General features: G+C 31.3%; 1 protein-coding gene and 1 non-coding gene across 2 annotated transcripts in view; one reads left to right on the forward strand and one right to left on the reverse strand.

Annotated features, from left to right (window-relative positions):
* The window catches only part of LOC149476449 (neural/ectodermal development factor IMP-L2-like), a 59,112-nt gene that overhangs the window by 33,504 nt on the left and 7,396 nt on the right, over nt 1-18,212 (forward strand). The window lies entirely within an intron of this gene.
* Nucleotides 16,534-16,606, reverse strand: TRNAK-UUU (transfer RNA lysine (anticodon UUU)). The gene has a single exon. It is a non-coding gene; the product is annotated as a tRNA-Lys (tRNA).

Consider the following 18,212-nt stretch of genomic DNA (forward strand, 5'->3'; position numbering starts at 1 on the left):
AAATAAAATTAAATAAATAAAAAGAAACACGCTTTACTAAGACAAACTCATGAAATTATTATTGTCTTGATAAGTAGTACGTTTAACTAAATCTGTTTGTTAAAAGTGGATCAAAACCGACTCTTGTTACATATAAAAGGAGTCGGTTATATACAAACATACAGGTAAAGCTTAATGTTAAGAATAAATGGGTAAATGTAGATAAAAGGAAGTTTTCTTGGATCATAATAAAACAACACATACATACTTAATGTATCTTCATATTATAAGTTATAACTATAGATACTTATAAATTACAAACAAAACTAACTAATCGACATTTCAACACACTGCCTTAACTACTTAGAAAAATAATAAATTAACTATTAGGGGAAATAAAATAGAAAACAAAACCCGATAAAATTATTTTTTACGAGTATAAAACATATTGCTTCCAAAAGTATGGGTACTGTAAGTTTTATCAGAAACTAGCGGTCCGCCCCGGCTTCGCCCGTGGTACCTACATGTTTAAACTATCCTATCTCTCAAGTTGGATCGAACTGCACATGGTGTACGAATTTTATTATAATCGGTTAAGTGGTTTAGGAGTCCATTGAGGACAAACATTGTGACACGAGATTTATATATATTAAGATTAGTAGCAAAATTATGTACCTACCTAAATTAATAAATAAAAAATTCTGTTACCATCTAACAATGGAAACATAGCCCACTATCTTCCACATAACGATGTCTTGTCACTTTTTATTGACAAGTTACGCCAAGGGTTTACCTGCCCTTCAGTTTCTTCGAAAGGGCGGGATAAGGTAGGCCTTATTATAAAGTCTTGCTCTTGGTTATTTAGTTAAGTTATCATAGATAATCTTTTATACATAAAAATGAATCGCAAAATGTGTTGGTAAGCGCATAACTCGAGAACGGCTGAACCGATTTCGATAATTCTTTTTTTATTATATTCCTTGAAGTACGAGGATGGTTTTTACGTAGAGAAAACGTAAATATGTACCACGGGCGAAGCCGGGGCGGACCGCTAGTTACAAATAATTATTGTAATTTACTAATAAGTCATAGAGTACGCGAATATTGAAAAATTGTGTGTAATTAGTTTATGTGTATTTCGTTTTTCAGCTTATATATTTTCTAGTGTAAACTACACGAATCGGTTCTCGTTCATTCTTGGATCAATAAGTATTTTACTTATTACTATGTAATATTATGAGATAGCTTAAGATCATTCTTAAAGGACAAAGTTTTTGTTGATTTCTACATATAATTCTGATAAATATTACAAAGCATATCTTCGATCTTTTATATATATGGGGTTAAAATTGATCACGCACCAATACACTGGGGTAGATCCCTTTAAAAATAATAAAAAGTGCAAAAAAATCGCAGTCGGATGAAACCCATTAGAAAAGGAGGGGAATATGATGAAAATTAAAGGAAAAATAAATTACGGTCAATCCGAGTTCGGGAAGTGGGAGGGGGGAGCTTTTAAGAGAAAAAAATGGTTTCTCTCGATTTCCGACAAAACTACAAGTCCTACGGAAAAAAGTTCAATGGCAAAGTTGTAGGTAATAAAAAAATCTACAACTTTTGTATTGACAATTTTTTCACATAACCTCAAAATTTAGGTGAAAAATTCAAAAAACCAAGTTTTTGGTTTTTTATTTTTAACTACTTCAAAATTTATTTTTTTTCTACGACATTTGGTAGAAACTTGCTTTATTATGTCCCAAATACACTGTAATTTATTTGATTGAAAATATTTATTTTTTCGCCTTATTTTGAATTAATACCAAAAAAACAACCTAATTTTCAATCGAAAAGTCACCCGTCAAAATATCAGCTTTTTTCAAAAACTTTGGGAGCCTTTTATTCATCAAAATCTCTACTTTTATATGGTGTAAAAAAAATAAACCTTACCATAGTAAATGTTCTCAGGAAATGCTTACAAACAGTGTCATAATTAGCTTTTACTAAATCAGGCACACTTCTCGAACTCTATATCTTCTCTTGTATCGGCTTTTCGGTAATATTTCAAAAGAAAAAAAATTATCTGTTCTAAGTATAATATTTTACAGCATATTCAAAAGCAAAATGATGTCGATAAAAACATTTCAGGTAGTTTGAGAAGTGTGCCTGATTTAGTAAAAGCTCATTTTCACACTGTTTGTATGCATTTTCTGAGAACATTTACTACGGTAATGTTTATTTTTTTTTACACCATATGAAAGTAGAGATTTCAATGAATAAAAGGCTCCCCAAGTTTTTGAAAAAAGCTGATATTTTGACGGGTGACTTTTCGATTGAAAATTAGGTTGTTTTTTTGGTATTAATTCAAAATAAGGCGAAAAAATAAATATTTTCAGTCAAATAAATTACAGTGTATTTGGGACATAATAAAGCAAGTTTCCACCAAATTTCGTAGAACAAAAATAAATTTTGAAGTAGATAAAAATAAAAAGCCAAAAACTTGGTTTTTTGAATTTTTCACCTAAATTTTGAGGTTATGTGAAAAAATTGTGAATACAAAAGTTGTAGATCTTTTTATTATCTACAACTTTTCCATTGAACTCTTTTCCGTAGGACTTGTAGTTTTGTCGGAAATCAAGAGAAACCATTTTTTTCTCTTAAAAGCTCTCCCCTCCCTTTTCCCGAACTCGGATTGACCGTAATTTATTTTTCCTTTAATTTTCATCATATTCCCCTCCTTTTCTAATGGGTTTCATCCGACTGCGATTTTTTTTTGTTTCAAAAATTATCTACTCTAGTCTACAAGTATTATTATTAATATATTATTTAAATTGAATTTAATGATATTTTACAGGCAAATTCACACACGCTTACGGAACCCCAAAATGATTGTCTAAACACGTTATACACAACGTGGTTCATTTCAACAATAGGGAATCTGCAACCGATCCCATAAATTATTAATAGTTAAATAATTAAATATCCCATTTATCTCATCTGTACTAAAATTAATTGCATACAACGTTTTCGTAAATTTCCATTCATTCTAAAATTCCATACTCAACCATTCTGTTTCTTTTCAAAAAATCTTGAATAGTATAGAAAATGCTAGTGAAACTAAACATCTACTCGTATAACCAATATTACCATGGTGGAATAAATGTTTAAAATCTTGTAGTAGATTTCCTTTTTGTCACCAATATTAAGAATCATCCAACCACACAATTCGTTTAGAAAAATCGCAGTCATATCCGTTCATCTAACCAATTAGATTATTGACAAAGTATGTGGTAACTGACACATGCAAAAGTATTGATACAAACCAAATACAAACGTTTAACATAGAACAACCGATACGTTATTGATTAATCAAAATACACACGACAATAACTTCAGAAATTTATTTTAACCTAATCACGTAAACTATAAAAAATCTGAGTCGAATATGTAAACTATATAAAGATGAGTTCAACCTCCTAAAAGTACATAAATATTTCTGAAATATTTGCTTACGTTTCTTTCAACGCAGGTAAACCATATTCTTTAAGAAAACAAAGATTCATAAATACATTTGTTTAGACTGAAAATGCTCTAGCGCTGTTGAAAGATTTCATGGGCTATTAGATAATATAGAAAATGTCTAGAGACCTTTAAAGTACCCGATTTTTCATTAGTACATATTCAACTTCTATCTGACTCGGCAAACTTTGTTCTGCCAGTTACTTTGGAGTACTGAATATATAGCATTCTAGCTTTCCGCCCGCGGTTTCACCCGCTTTGTCTAAAACCTAATCTATACTAATATTATAAAGCTGAAGAGTTTGTTTGTTTGTTTGTTTGAACGCGCTAATCTCGGGAACTACTGGTCCGATTTGAAAAATTCTTTCGGTGTTAGATAGCTCATTTATCGAGGAAGGCTATAGGCTATATATCATCACGCTACGACCAACAGGAGAGGTCAGAGGAGCCACGGGGGTGAAACCGCGCGGAGCAGCTAGTAAATTATATACTAAAACCTTTCTCAAGAATCACTGTGCGACTTTCATACTGTCTTTTTCATAAATTAGATGACAAAAGGCAGTAGGATTTTCCACCGCAGTCGGTTATACAAGAACAAATCTGCCGTAACACTTTGACTTTTATTTGAACTATCACTACATAGTATAAAACAAAGTCGCTTTCTCTGTCCCTATGTCCCTATGTATGCTTAAATCTTTAAAACTACGCAACGGATTTTGATGCGGTTTTTGTTAATAGATAGAGTGATTCAATAGGAAGGTTTTAGTTTATAATTTATTATGTTTTAGACAAGCGGGCGAAGCCGCGGGCGGAAAGCTAGTTTTTATTTTTATATAAATAAAACAAATAGCGATCACTGCCACATTGCCAATACGATAAAAAGTCGTATGCTTTAAAAAGTACATTTGTTCGATTCTTTAATAGCTTCCTTAAACTCATGGTTACTAAGAAACTATTAATACAGTACCATAGTATTACACAGGTATTCTATGAAGTACTTACTTACTTACTTACTCCTGTGGCGCTGAAACCCCGAAGTGGGTCTTGGCCTCCGAGACGAGAACTCTCCACCTTGCCCGGTCCTGAGCGGTCTCTTGCCAATTGTCACTGGCTTGAAGCGCACTCAGGTCCCTCTCCACTTGATCGCGCCAGCGATACTTGGGTCGACCCACCGGTCGACGGCCCGAGGGACGGCCCAAGTATGCTCTCTTCAGACCTCGCTCCTCACCCATTCGCTCTACATGACCAAGCCAACGCAGGCGATGCGCTTTTATTTCCCCAAGTATATTTAGTATATTCTATGAAGTATAATAATTATAATAATCTAGTCTTTAATCTATTTGCTATACATATCAGATTTTTGTGTGAAAAAGTAACAAACATTCATACATCTGGGGATGTTACATTTAATATTAGTATTGAATATATGAAGAATTCATTAGATATGATAAATATGAGGAAAAGGAGTTTAAAATATAGAAACGGGATGTATTCATAGCAGCAATAGATCACACAACATTTAGAATCTAGTTTAAATGATGAATGACGTATCACAAGGCTTACGTGATCTGTCATGATAGGACGCTAGAAATTGAAATATATTTCTACTAGCTTACCGCCCGCGGCTTCGTCCGCTTTGTCTAAAACCTGATAAATTATATACTAAAACCTTCCTCTTGAATCACTCTATCTATTAAAAAAAACTGCATCAAAATCCGTTGCGCAGTTTTAAAGATTTAAGCATACGTAGGGAAAGGGACAGAGAAAGCGACTTTGTTTTATACTATGTAGTGATAATAAATCTGTATTTTTATGTTACTAGCTTTCCTCCCGCTTCGTCCGCGTCGTCGAAGGATATTGACATGGGAGATGTCAAAAAGTAGCTTATATCTAGGTATATGACCTTTTAACTATGTATCTTCAGACTCAAAAGGCGCATCACAGAATCGCTCCGTTGCAAACGTGAATAAAAGACAAACTACTACAGTTTGACAGTAATAACTACCTACCTACATCCATACCAATCCATACTAATCTTATAAATGCGAAAGTAACTCTGACTGTCTGTCTGTTACTCAATCACGCCTAAACTACTGAACCAATTTTCACGAAATTTGGTATGGAGATATTTTGATACCCGAGAAAGGACATAGGCTACTTTTTATCCCGAGAAAATGACGCAATCCCGGAAATCCTACGGGAACGGGAACTACGCGGGTTTTTCTTTGACTGCGCGGGCGAAGCCGCGGGCGGAAAGCTAGTAACATATATAACAAATATTAACACACAAACAAACTATCAAATGTCCAATAAACCGAGATTTGCTTTTAATCAATATGCGAACAGTTACATAACACTAAGTCAGTAAACTGAAAATGATATCATAGATCCATTAAAATTCTATAAATTTTTTGCCTATTTTACATTTATTGTGTAACCGTCTACGTCTACGTTTCAATTTATTCAGTAAATCGTAAAGATGAGAATTTCATAACTAGTCGAATTTGAAATTGTAAAGACCAATGAGAGCTTCTGTATTTTACAAAATATAGCCAATAGGGATGGAGGAAAGTTAATAAAATGGCGCCAAAAAAAAAGAAAACTTCACGCGTTTGACAGTTGGCATGAAATCAGGATATAGACTATCGTATCAGTCGACTAAAAAAATTGCAATTCATGTCGAATTTAAAAGTTTTCTTTTATTTATAGAAAGTAAGAGACAGGAGATACAAAAATTGATTAAGCTATTCTTTAGTGGTACATACGCAGTTTTTAGGGTTCCGTAGCCAAAATGGCAAAAACGGAACCCTTATAGTTTCGTCATGTCCGTCTGTCCGTCTGTCCGTCTGTCCGTCTGTCACAGCCGATTTACTCGGAAACTATAAGTACTACAGTGATGAAATTTGATGGGAATATGTGTTGTATGAACCGCTACAAAAATATGACACTAAATAGTAAAAAAAAGAATTGGGGGTGGGGCCCCCCATACATGTAACTGAGGGATGAAATTTTTTTTTTCGATGTACATACCCGTGTGGGGTATCAATGGAAAGGTCTTTTAAAATGATATAAAGTTTTCTAAAAAACATTTTTCTTAAAGTGAACGGTTTTTGAGATATCAGCTCTCAAAGTCGTAAAAAGTATGTCCCCCCCCCTCTATTTTTATAACTACGGGGTATAAAATTCTAAAAAAAATAGAGGTGATGCATGCTAATTAACTCTTTCAACGATTTTTGGTTTGATCAAAGTATCTCTTATAGTTTTTGAGATAGGTTGATTTAACTGTAATTTATTATATTTGCTGCTACGGAACCCTTTGTGCGCGAGCCCGACTCGCACTTGGCCGGTTTTATTTTTAGCGGTTACGACTATATAAAAATCAATGATTTATTTTTTAGTTGAAGAATTACGATTTCTTGTCTATTTTTGGTATTAGACATAGGTTACACGCTCAGTCTGGCGTCAGTTCAGTCTATCAGTCTGTTCAGAATGACGGGTGAATTATCGTCTAACCGGTTGACTGACGGACTGATGGTTCAGAATGACAAAAATACCGTAATAACAACCGTGTTTTTCATCCATCATTCTGGCATCAGTCTAAGCCGGATCAAACTGATGGACTGAACTGACCCCAGACTGAGCGTGTAACCTATGAATTACTAATAGAGATTATAATTGTTAAATTCGCTACTAAAATAGCACATAAAAGGCCTGCGTACTAGCATAATAAATATATAAGTAACGCATATATAATATACAACAGAAAACAACATAATATTACATTACATAATTTAATGCCATAGAACAATTAGGGTGTACCTCAAGGATCGGTAATTGGTCGTTTACGTTATAAGTGCTTCAACAGTGACATATCTTACGATAATAACGATCACTAGAATTGTATCTAGTAAACTTAAATCATCAATAAGGAAAAACTACATATGAAAGTAATGGTATAAGCTGACACGTGAACTGATCCTTGAAGTTTTACATTGCAACATTATCTGTTGCATAATCAACGGTCAAGGATATTTAATGAATTTCAAAATATATGTAATGCAAAATTATAGAATAACTAGGTTTCCGCCCGCGGCTTCGCCCGCGCAGTCAAAGAAAAACCCGCATAGTTCCCGTTCCCGTGGGATTTCCGGTATTGCGTCATTTTCCCGGGATAAAAAGTAGCCTATGCCCTATCTCGAGTATCAAAATATCTCCATACCAAATTTCATATGGTTCAGTAGTTTAGGCATGATTGAACAGACAGACAGACAGAGTTACTTTCGCATTTATAATATTAGTATGGATAAACGGGGAATACTCAGAAACTTATACATATAAGAGCACACGTGATTTTGAGATGAATTTCATTATCGATACATGAATGGACTGATAAATAACAATTCGTGTAAGCCCTGCTTGAATGGTTGCATTTAATATCAAGTGTGCATAATCAGAGATAAGATTAATTTATACGAATATTATAAAGCTGAAGAGTTTGTTTGTTTGTTTGTTGGCTTGAACGGAATAATCTCAGGAACTTCTGGTCCAATTTGAAAAATTCTTTCTGTGTAGATAGTCCATTTATCGATGAAGGCTATAGGTTATATATCATATGATATCATCACGCTAAGACCAATAGGATCGGAGCAAACCCGCGGGGCACAGTTGGTCTTAAATAATTGATATCGATACATCATACAATATTCCAAATATCAATTTGCTTGTAATGCATCTATAATTATTTATGATAAATTATTACGTTATGCAAATTAATCGTGATAAGATGTGATAATGCTAGTTTGCGCGAATTTATGTTTATTTAATTTTGACATTAGATGTAATCATTCAATATACTTTTTTTTTTGTCGTTTATCAACTCGCACTTGGCCATTTTTTTTCATACATCCGTTACTGCGTAATATCTAAGTTCACATGTATAAAAAAACCATAATAAGTGTACAAGTTTGATTCTATAGGCTTATTTTTCTATAATTTGGTTTTTGTTCTTAATTCTTATACAGTGTTCTTTTTTATAGTAAATAGTTTTTTCCTTATTTGTTTACTTGCGCTCATCATAGAACATTAAGGTTATCAGTTTTTGAATATTCACTACCACATTCTTTGATTTTGGAAACTTATTAATCTTACAATACACAAACTGCTTATATGCTACTATATAAAAATAAGTCGGGTTTTCCTTCCTGACGTTATAACTCCAGAATGCACGAACCGATTTTCACGGTTTTGCATTCGTTGGAAAGGTGGCTCCGTGAGGTTTATAGCAAAGAAAAGGTGTCTCTGGTGGCGAAACGGAGTTCGCCCGGTTTGCTAGTATTTTATAGAATTTATGAGCCAATGAATTAACCCCTGCAAATCGATGACAGAAAACTAATAATTTGTCATCATCAAAATTCAGTTTTTGTTGTCACAATATTATCAACTACTTTGTTTAGACGGGGAATAACCGTATTATTAATAATTTGTTTATTATCTCAGTTCTTTCAATGTATTATCTTAGTTCTTTCACCAAAAATCTTTACAAATTGTCTTTCCCCACGTGACTCTTATCATTTAAAAACGAAATGCGTTCAACAAAGGTGATTTCTCTTCTCAATACAGAATTAGCATTATTTTTACTTTCATCGCCTATCCCATGACTTTTTCAATATTTTTTTCTTGCTCTAGTTGTAATTCGTCTGTCGGTTCTTATTGTTTGTATTGCAAATTAACATTTACAATTTTGATGTGACTTTTGACTTGTACTAAACTGATGACCAGAAGCGTTCTGAGATTTTCTACGCAGTGCAAAGGTAAAGTAAATGCTAGAATAATTGGTAAACTTATTATTGGTTAAGGGCATATTCAGAAAGAAAGCTGGAAACTTATAAGCACTTACCGGCGCTTGTCTGCGCTGGTTCTTTCTACACAAAGAAAGCAGGTTGAAGCAGACCAAGACAAATTTTATATGGCAGCGCCCAGCGCAGACCAGCGCGTGTCGAAGCTTGTCGGAACTTGTCGGCGCTTATCGGCGCTTGTTAATATATTTTCCTGCGCGGGTTACCAGCGCTGATAAGCGCCGGTAAGCGATTATAAGTTTCCAGCTTTCTTTCTGAATACGCCCTAACTTTAGAATGAACTACCCTTATTTATTTATTTATTTATTCATCTTTGACTTACAGTACAAAACATACCAACACGCACAAAGATAAAAATTATTACAAAGTCTAATTTAAAAATAAGGTACAATTAGAGACAAACGATACAATATTAACATTAAATAGGTCCACTTCACATTTGGCACGTAAGAATTTATTTAACAAATTGAGTGCATGATGGGTGGGTGCACTCTAAGCGGCTCGCGTCCGGAGCCGGCTCTCCGCGAACAGCGGCCGCGAGCGCCACTGCACGGAACAGCTCGGTGCCCACACACCACAGGCCCCCAGTGCCACGGGATTGTCAATTTTGTTATTTAACAGCAGATAAAAATGAACCATAAGCTTAACCTTATAAGTTCGACAAGCTCTAACTAAAAGGAGTTTTAAACACCTATTAACACACTATCTATAATCTATATCACAGCTTTGCCTTTATCCTATGTTTGTTTTTCTCTTCTGTCGTTACAAATTATTATCTAATATACACATTATTATATTTTATGATTAAATCTTTTCATGGAGCAAGTATGTACTTTTTACTGCGGTGATTTGAAACCATTATCATTTCCCGGTAGTTTTCTTTGAGCACGGGGGCAAATCTTATATAAGTACTTCCTTCATCACCAATACATAATCATACTCATTTGAATTAACCTATCCTTATTGTGATGATGATACCATCACCAAATGTCTTACAACATAATATGCGTAGTAACCTTGTTCCCAGAGGCCCACAGAGGGAAGCGAAGGCCTCTGACTTCATTTGACTTTCATATGTCGATTGACAGATGGCATTTCGGGGAAAATTCCTTTGTTCTATACAGTTACAGTCAGATTTTCCGACATTTTCGTAAGTCAAATTTGCCTTGTCTGAAGTGTTTTTTGTTCATTGTCTCTGTATGTTTTATGGAGTTTTAAGTTTTTGCGGGTGATCATACATTGCATATTTACATATTTTATAATATTTTTAAGCAAGAACGCAGTTAAATAATGACACTAGCAGTCATATAATAGGTAATAGCCTCTTTTTTTACAGTCAGTTGAAACCCATAGGTTCTTAAATAACTACTTAAGTAAACACATGGGTAGATGACTCAATAACGAATCCTGTGTCAACTGAAGAAAAAGTACCCACCCATCCATAAGCTGACCGCGCTCTACGTTGCTTAACTCTTACAAAACCACGCCCAAAATCATAAAATATATTTCATAAAACATAAATGACGTGCAAATAACCATTTCCGGTAAGTCTTCGGTAATATCCAGACTTGCTGAATATAAAATGATGAATTTTAATGGATCGCCAGCTGTAAAATTCATGTTTACCTATTATTGTTAACCTCCTTGCGAATTTCAATGATTTATTTTAAATATACGTATCTGTTACAATGACTTTTCAATTTTCATTGAAAAAAATACAGAAAAAGATAACCATAGATAGAAATAGTAGTTTATAATAGTTATTGTAGTAGAAATTTAACGCATTATATTTCTTATTAATAAATAATAATTGCCAATACCAATATAAATTATAATTTTCCTATATTCATATATATAAAATCTCCAAAACTTTATTTTTATCGAAAAAAAATGCAACAAAAGAAAAATCGATTTTGTTCCACATACAAAAAATTAGACACAAAAAAATATGGCGATACCCGCGCATTTTAACATAACCTCAAAATATATGAATTGCAAGTAGTTAGGTATTTTAGAGACAAGAGAAAAATTATTATTTACAACATTCAGGCGTCTGCGCATCTTCAATCTCGGCATTGATTTAAATATATTTAATATCTTCTAGAAAAATCTGTTGATGCGCAAAAGATGATTTATAGTATTAATTTTGAATCTCAATAAATTTGGACTATGAGATAAACTCAAAACTCAAACTCAAACATTTATTTATTCAATTAGACTTCTTTTAGAAGCACTTTCGAATCGTCGTTACATATTTTTAACATTTACCATCGATTCGGAAAGCAGTATCTATGGAGAAGAACCGGCAAGAAACTCCACAAAAATAAAAAGACAATATTATATCACAATTCATACGTCTGTCAGTCTGTTCAGCACCTATTGCACGCCTCATAAGCGAAGCGTTGAGGTGGGTACTACTGTCACTTCGCGCAAAACATCTCATTTTTCAAACTTAAAATGTCTTTATGTATCATACATTGCACTTGTAAGATAATACATACACACACATATTAAGAAAAAACACTATTTTTAACGTTCATGATATTTTTGATGTCATTTTTGTTATTTAAACTAGTTAAAAAACAGTTTAAAAAAGTTCTGTCTTGGACGTCCGTGTGTCTGTATGTGCGGATCCTTTTTCTTGTTAACACGATAGCGACCGAAATACTTCACTAATCGAGTCTTTTTTTTTCTCTTACGCTTGAGTATGCTCAGGAATAGAACCCTTTCATTTTTCAGGGTCTGATTCGATGTGGTTTAATTGTTATTAAATAAACAAAAATAATAATTAATAAATATTTATTAAAAAAAAATTATGAGGCGTGCACTTTTGGATTTTCCAAATTCTTTTTATTCCTGTAGTTGATGAAGCTTGTATTACAATATCTAATTTTAAGTTTTAGATAAAGCGACTTGACTTTGACTCATTTAAATTAAGTGAAAATATCATACATTTTTATATTTTATAATTACCTTTATTTTTTTAAATCATCAAAAACAACGTTACTACCTGAAAATAAATTAAATTATCAAATATAGTTAAACATTAACCAATATCTATTGTGTAAAATCTACCGATACTGATAGTGACATCTAGTGACAAAATAATGAACTAATTTCTTAGACCTAATAATATAGGTTACTACGAATAATTATTTAGGTCTACCTAATATAACTAGATTAATGGATTTATTTTTTCCCCTAAGGGCTTAAATTCAAGAGAAAACACTAAACAGGAAAAAGTAGATTCAGTCATTTCTTAATTTACGAGATAGGAAAATCTTCTTCTCTATCATCACTACATAGTATAAAACAAAGTCACTTTCTCTGTCCCTATGTGCCTTTGTATGCTTAAATCTTTGAAACTACGCAACAGATTTTGATGCGGTTTTTTTTTAATAGATAGAGTGATTCAAGAGGAAGGTTTTAGTATATAATTTATTAGGTTTAAGTCAAAGCCGGCGGGCGGTAAGCTAGTAATTTATAAATTTGCATGTTCCCATTTTTCTTGTATTAATTCAAACACAAAATATTTTTATTCATGTCAACTTTTTCAAATGCTTTTGAAAGGTTACACTTTTATAAAAGTAAGTTTTAACTTTTACACTTCACAAAAATATAGATTTTATAGTAAATGTGAAATTATTTTTACCATCATAATTATTACCATTTTATTTGGAAGTTTCGCTAGAATTGTTTTTGACACAGCTTATTATGTTTATAAATTTGAAATTAGCTTTTAAAATAGGTAGTGTTTTTTTTTCCAAATTTTTGTTTTGCTTTTGCAAGCCATGTAACAATAACGTGATGTTTTAATGCTAAGTATATTATTTTTTACTCATATTTTTGAATCCAGTTTATTATTATTCTTGATTTCCCTGTTTTTTGTTTCTTTAAAAGTTGTTGTTATTGTTGTTATTTTTTATTGCTATAACTAGATGTGATTTAATCAAAAATCGAACTCAAGGCTTCAACAAGACAAGACAAGAAGTAAAATATAGACCATCAAACATTATAAAGCTAAAAAGTATAACTGCTGAAGTTTCACGCCTCTTGATTCGTGCGTTTTTAGGGTTCAATCGTGCAAACAAAAATTCAAATTAATTTAGCTATGCTCATTTTAGATTTATTAGAACTAAAAGTATCTGAGTAATTTCTGTTGTATTTTTAAAAGAATCATGTTTTTTTCCTAATTAAAGTATACTTAAGTAATAGTTTTTATGATTATCTAGTGATTAGTGATTACCACAAAAACTAAAAATAAACTCATTTTAAATATTAATTTAACCACATAAAAAATGCAAAACTACATAGCAACAGTTTATTGTCATTAATTAGATATCTAAATGTAACAAGCGTAACTGCTTGTATTATATTTTAATTCAACCGTAACTCTGTCGAATTATGTCGTATTATATATTATGTCAATATGCAATTTTCAACATTTTGATTAACAAAAAAAAAATGCTGAACTATCAGATTTTCGATTTTTACAATTTTTATATATTTCTATTATTTTTCCAATTAATAGTCAACAAACAAACATTACATAAAATTTAAACATTAAACATAGTTTAAAAATACTTTAATAACAAAAATCTACAAAAATAAAATAAACGATTTTTCACAATTACACATCAAATTCTCTATTATAACAAATAGTTAACTATTTCCATACACATATAAAATACTTTCTAAGACGCGTAAGAACCCACACAGCGCTGCCGACTCACACTTGTCCACTTTTTTAATTTGGTATTCAAGGAGCCAGCTATATAACTGATGGTTATACATTTGCCACCCATTTAGTCCCGGACAATGATCCTGTGTGTGCGCGCCTTTTTAAAGTGTTAATAGTTTTTTTAAATTTTGACAGCTCATAACTTTTTTTTAAATTGTGTTTTTTTTCTGTGGCCTGTGATATTGAACGTAACTTTTTTTTTATTCGCAACAATTTTATTGTCGGCTTTGACAGCTCGCGCGATTTGCGATTTAAAAATCGAATTGCGGTTTTTAATAGGTGTGTGTTTTTTTAAATGTATTTGAAGTTTTTTCGGTGGTATATTTTGTGAGCTGTATAGCGATTTTTTGTTGTTTTATGTGTTAAGATTTATCCGCGATTTATCAATTGCACTAATAGTATAGACAAGATATACTTTTGATAAAGTCGGCTTATAAAATATTTGTAGTAAGTAATAATCTTTTTAGAAATTGCTTTATCAATTGAGGGCTTTTGATATTTTGGCTTTTAATATTTAGCACTTTGTCTAGGATATTTGTAAAAATATTTTTATCAATACAGATATCGAATATTATTTAAAATCACGTGAACATAACTAGACATAAAATATTTATTTAGTACCTAATTAAAATCTATGACTTAGTTTTTACGTCATAATAGCGCGAAAGTAGTAAAATGTTTAAAAACCTCCATTAAGGTTCTACGTGTATACGTGACTTATGTCTTGTATTAACAAATAAAAATATTCAGTAGTTGCATTTATTCACTAATATCTATTTTTTATAATATTTACTGCAAACGAGTGTATTGCAAAATGTTGGTAGGTATTTAAGACTCCTAAATAAATAACTCCAAAACAATATATTTTGTGATATTTGAAAAAAATACATTATTCACATTTAAAAAAAGTCACGAATAAAAATGTATTTTTAAGCAATGAAGTTTCTAAATACCCTGAAAGTAATGCTTTTTCTTTAGAAGATACCGAGTTCAGAAATTTCAGAGATTAAGCCAAAGAAAACGTTTTATATTGTTTTAGGGATAATTTTTCAATCCTTGGTTAAAACTTATTCATCGAATAACTATCATTTCAAAAATGTATTCTAATTGTCCGTATTTGACAGTTTACATGTGACATTTTAAAATGTTCGTGTAATAGGTACTTTAATGAACGGATAAATTTTAACCAAGGATTGAAAAATGGGCCCTTAGAAAATAACAAAACACTAGATAATATAAGTAGGTATTTTTAAATAAGTTAGTTCATAGATATTCGTATTAAATTAAATACGAAAAGCGATGTGGTATTTGTTATAAAAATTACAATTTGAGTATCTGTGCTTATTTCCTAATAACTATGTACATATTAGTTTTTATCCAATATTTATGAAAAGAAAAGCGAACAAGTATTACATAAGGTTAAAATATTCTGTTCAGTATTTTATACATTTTAATAAGGATTTAAATCTTCAAACATTAGGTTAGGTATTGTACTAAATATCATCACCTAATGGAATTCTGCTCACCCTACTTTTAAATATCTAATCAATCAGTCCATAAAACAATAAAATTAACAACTAGAATTACGCTTTACACTAAAACTAGGTAGGTACCTAATTATTAATTTTTCTAACAAAAATGCAACAAAAATCATAACCTAACAAAAATTTCGCGCCAAAACGAAATATGCATTACGTAATTCATTCGTAAGTTGCAACAGGAATTCCAAAATGGCCGACAACAAAAAATAGGCGCCATGGTCTATTGTGTTTTTAAGTTTTAACCGATTCAATAAAATTTTCAAAAGGTTTACGCACAATAAGCTGTTTGAAATGAAAAGGTATTTGTATGCTTATGCAATACGCATGAACTTTACAACATTTTTATTTCAATAAAATGTAATATATTATTTAAATAAATAATGTTTTAGAATTTAATAAGTAATAACTTTACTTATCTATAAAAATAAATGAAAAATGATCAAATAATAACCTTATTTTAGAAAGTTATCAATATGAACACAATACCCTTTATTTAACACACTCAAACACAGATAAAACAATTGAAAAATATACTAAGTACATGTTAAATTGACAGCCTTATCGCGTATAAGCGATCTCTGCCAGTCAACCTTTGGATCCGGATAAGGTTTGTTTATGTATTGATATAGGAGGTTGTGTTTTTAATGATAATATACCTACAATAAACATATATGTATAATATATTTGATGTTATATGAGTAATTTTATATTATGCAGTGTAGAAAGTATGTATTCCCATAAAAAAATCGAAAAAATTGCAAAATGTTTTTATCATGATTTTATCATGATATCATTTTATCATGATTATGTCATAAAAAAAATCACTTTTGTAATCAAAAAAATATATACATACTTAAAAATATTCCCGTACATAATATTAATATGTAAAAAAAGTTGAGGCCGCCCGAACAGGGACTTGAACCCTGGACCCTTGGATTAAAAGTCCAATGCTCTACCGACTGAGCTATCCGGGCCATATCCAAGGTGCTCATTTTATCGATTGTTTTCTATTTCATAATATAGAATTCAACTTTTACCCACGATGTTAAGAAAAAATTTAATGTTAAATTATTTATTTTTCTTTATTTAAGTATATTAGTAGGCATATAGAAAATTGAAATGAAGCTTCAAATTACATAATTTGTGACATACAAACAAGAACAACATAAGATGATTTTAAATGCGCTAGAAAATAGGTAATACTAATATTATTTAATATTTATATGATTGCAAATGCGAGGTCTACTTTATTAAAATTCAATATAAAAACACGACATAATCAACTAAAATTTCCTCTTAAAAATACCACAGGATAATCCAACATAAGCGAATTATAATTTCATCACATAAAAATTATTATTACACATGACAGGTGTGCGGGAGGCCTTTCTTAGAAGGGCTGTGAGTCTGTGACGTCATCGCTCGTGGCATCTCAAAATTTGACGCAAAAAAAGTTGACGTCTCTATCGCGGAAATAAATATTTCGTTTATGTTTTTGCTTGTTGCTAACCAGTTTTTGCATAATCTGTGAGTTCTTGGAGGTTTTGGATTCGATTGTAATTTTTATTTTATAAAAAATTAATCGCGTTTTTTTGTAAAAGCTTTCAAAAATATATGCTAGGCTTAATATTATTATTTATTATCTGTGGCTAGGCCATGCAGATTGTGGAAATATCAAGGGAAATATAGAATTTTAGACATGACTATGGTGAACTTAGGTAGTGTACATACTATGCATAATGCATATACCTAGTAAATAAATACAATAAAAATTAATAATTATTATGAAGAATGTTACAATAAAAAATATATTTTAACTTATAGTAGTAGTAAAAGTTAGTTAAAACATTATCTATACTAATATTATAAAGAGGAAAGGTTTGTATGTATGTATGTATGGTTTTCACGCATAAACTACTGGACCGATTTTGATGAAATTTGGCACAGATAATCTTCAGACCCTAAGAAATAACATAGGCTACCTTTTATTGCGAAATATGTACCACGGGCGAAGCCGGGGCGGACCGCTAGTAAATTATAATATTATCACTAAACCATAATCTGTGTATGAAAATGTGTATAATTAGTTAAGCTTTTAGTCCAAAAATAAAATTATTTGATAGTCTAAAGATAACATATTTACGTATAGAGTATAATATCATAATTCATATCCACACTTTTTATTACGAATTAAAACCTGTGTACCAAATGTAATCCTTTTCCAATCTATACTAATATTATAAAGCTGAAGAGTTTTATTGTTTGTTTGATTGAACGCGCTAATCTCAGGAACTACTAGGCCAATTTGAAAAATTATTTCGGTGTTAGATAGCCCATTTATCGAGGAAGGCTATATATCATCCCGCTAAGACCAACAGGAGCTAAGCAATGCGGGTGAAACCGCGGGGCACAGTTAGTAATCTATAAGATTTGAATACTTACTCCAAAATATAATTTTAAATAACACACGTATAATAAATAATAAATCCTATTTGTATAGATGTTTGTTACTCTTTCACGCAAAAACTACTGAACCGATTACAATGAATTTTAGCACACATATAGGGTAACTTGGATTAA

Source organism: Colias philodice, chromosome 27 (assembly GCF_061535455.1).
Source record: "Colias philodice isolate Cphi_HAF_F1 chromosome 27, ilColPhil1 Martin Lab GWU primary, whole genome shotgun sequence".
NCBI lineage: Eukaryota > Metazoa > Arthropoda > Insecta > Lepidoptera > Pieridae > Colias > Colias philodice.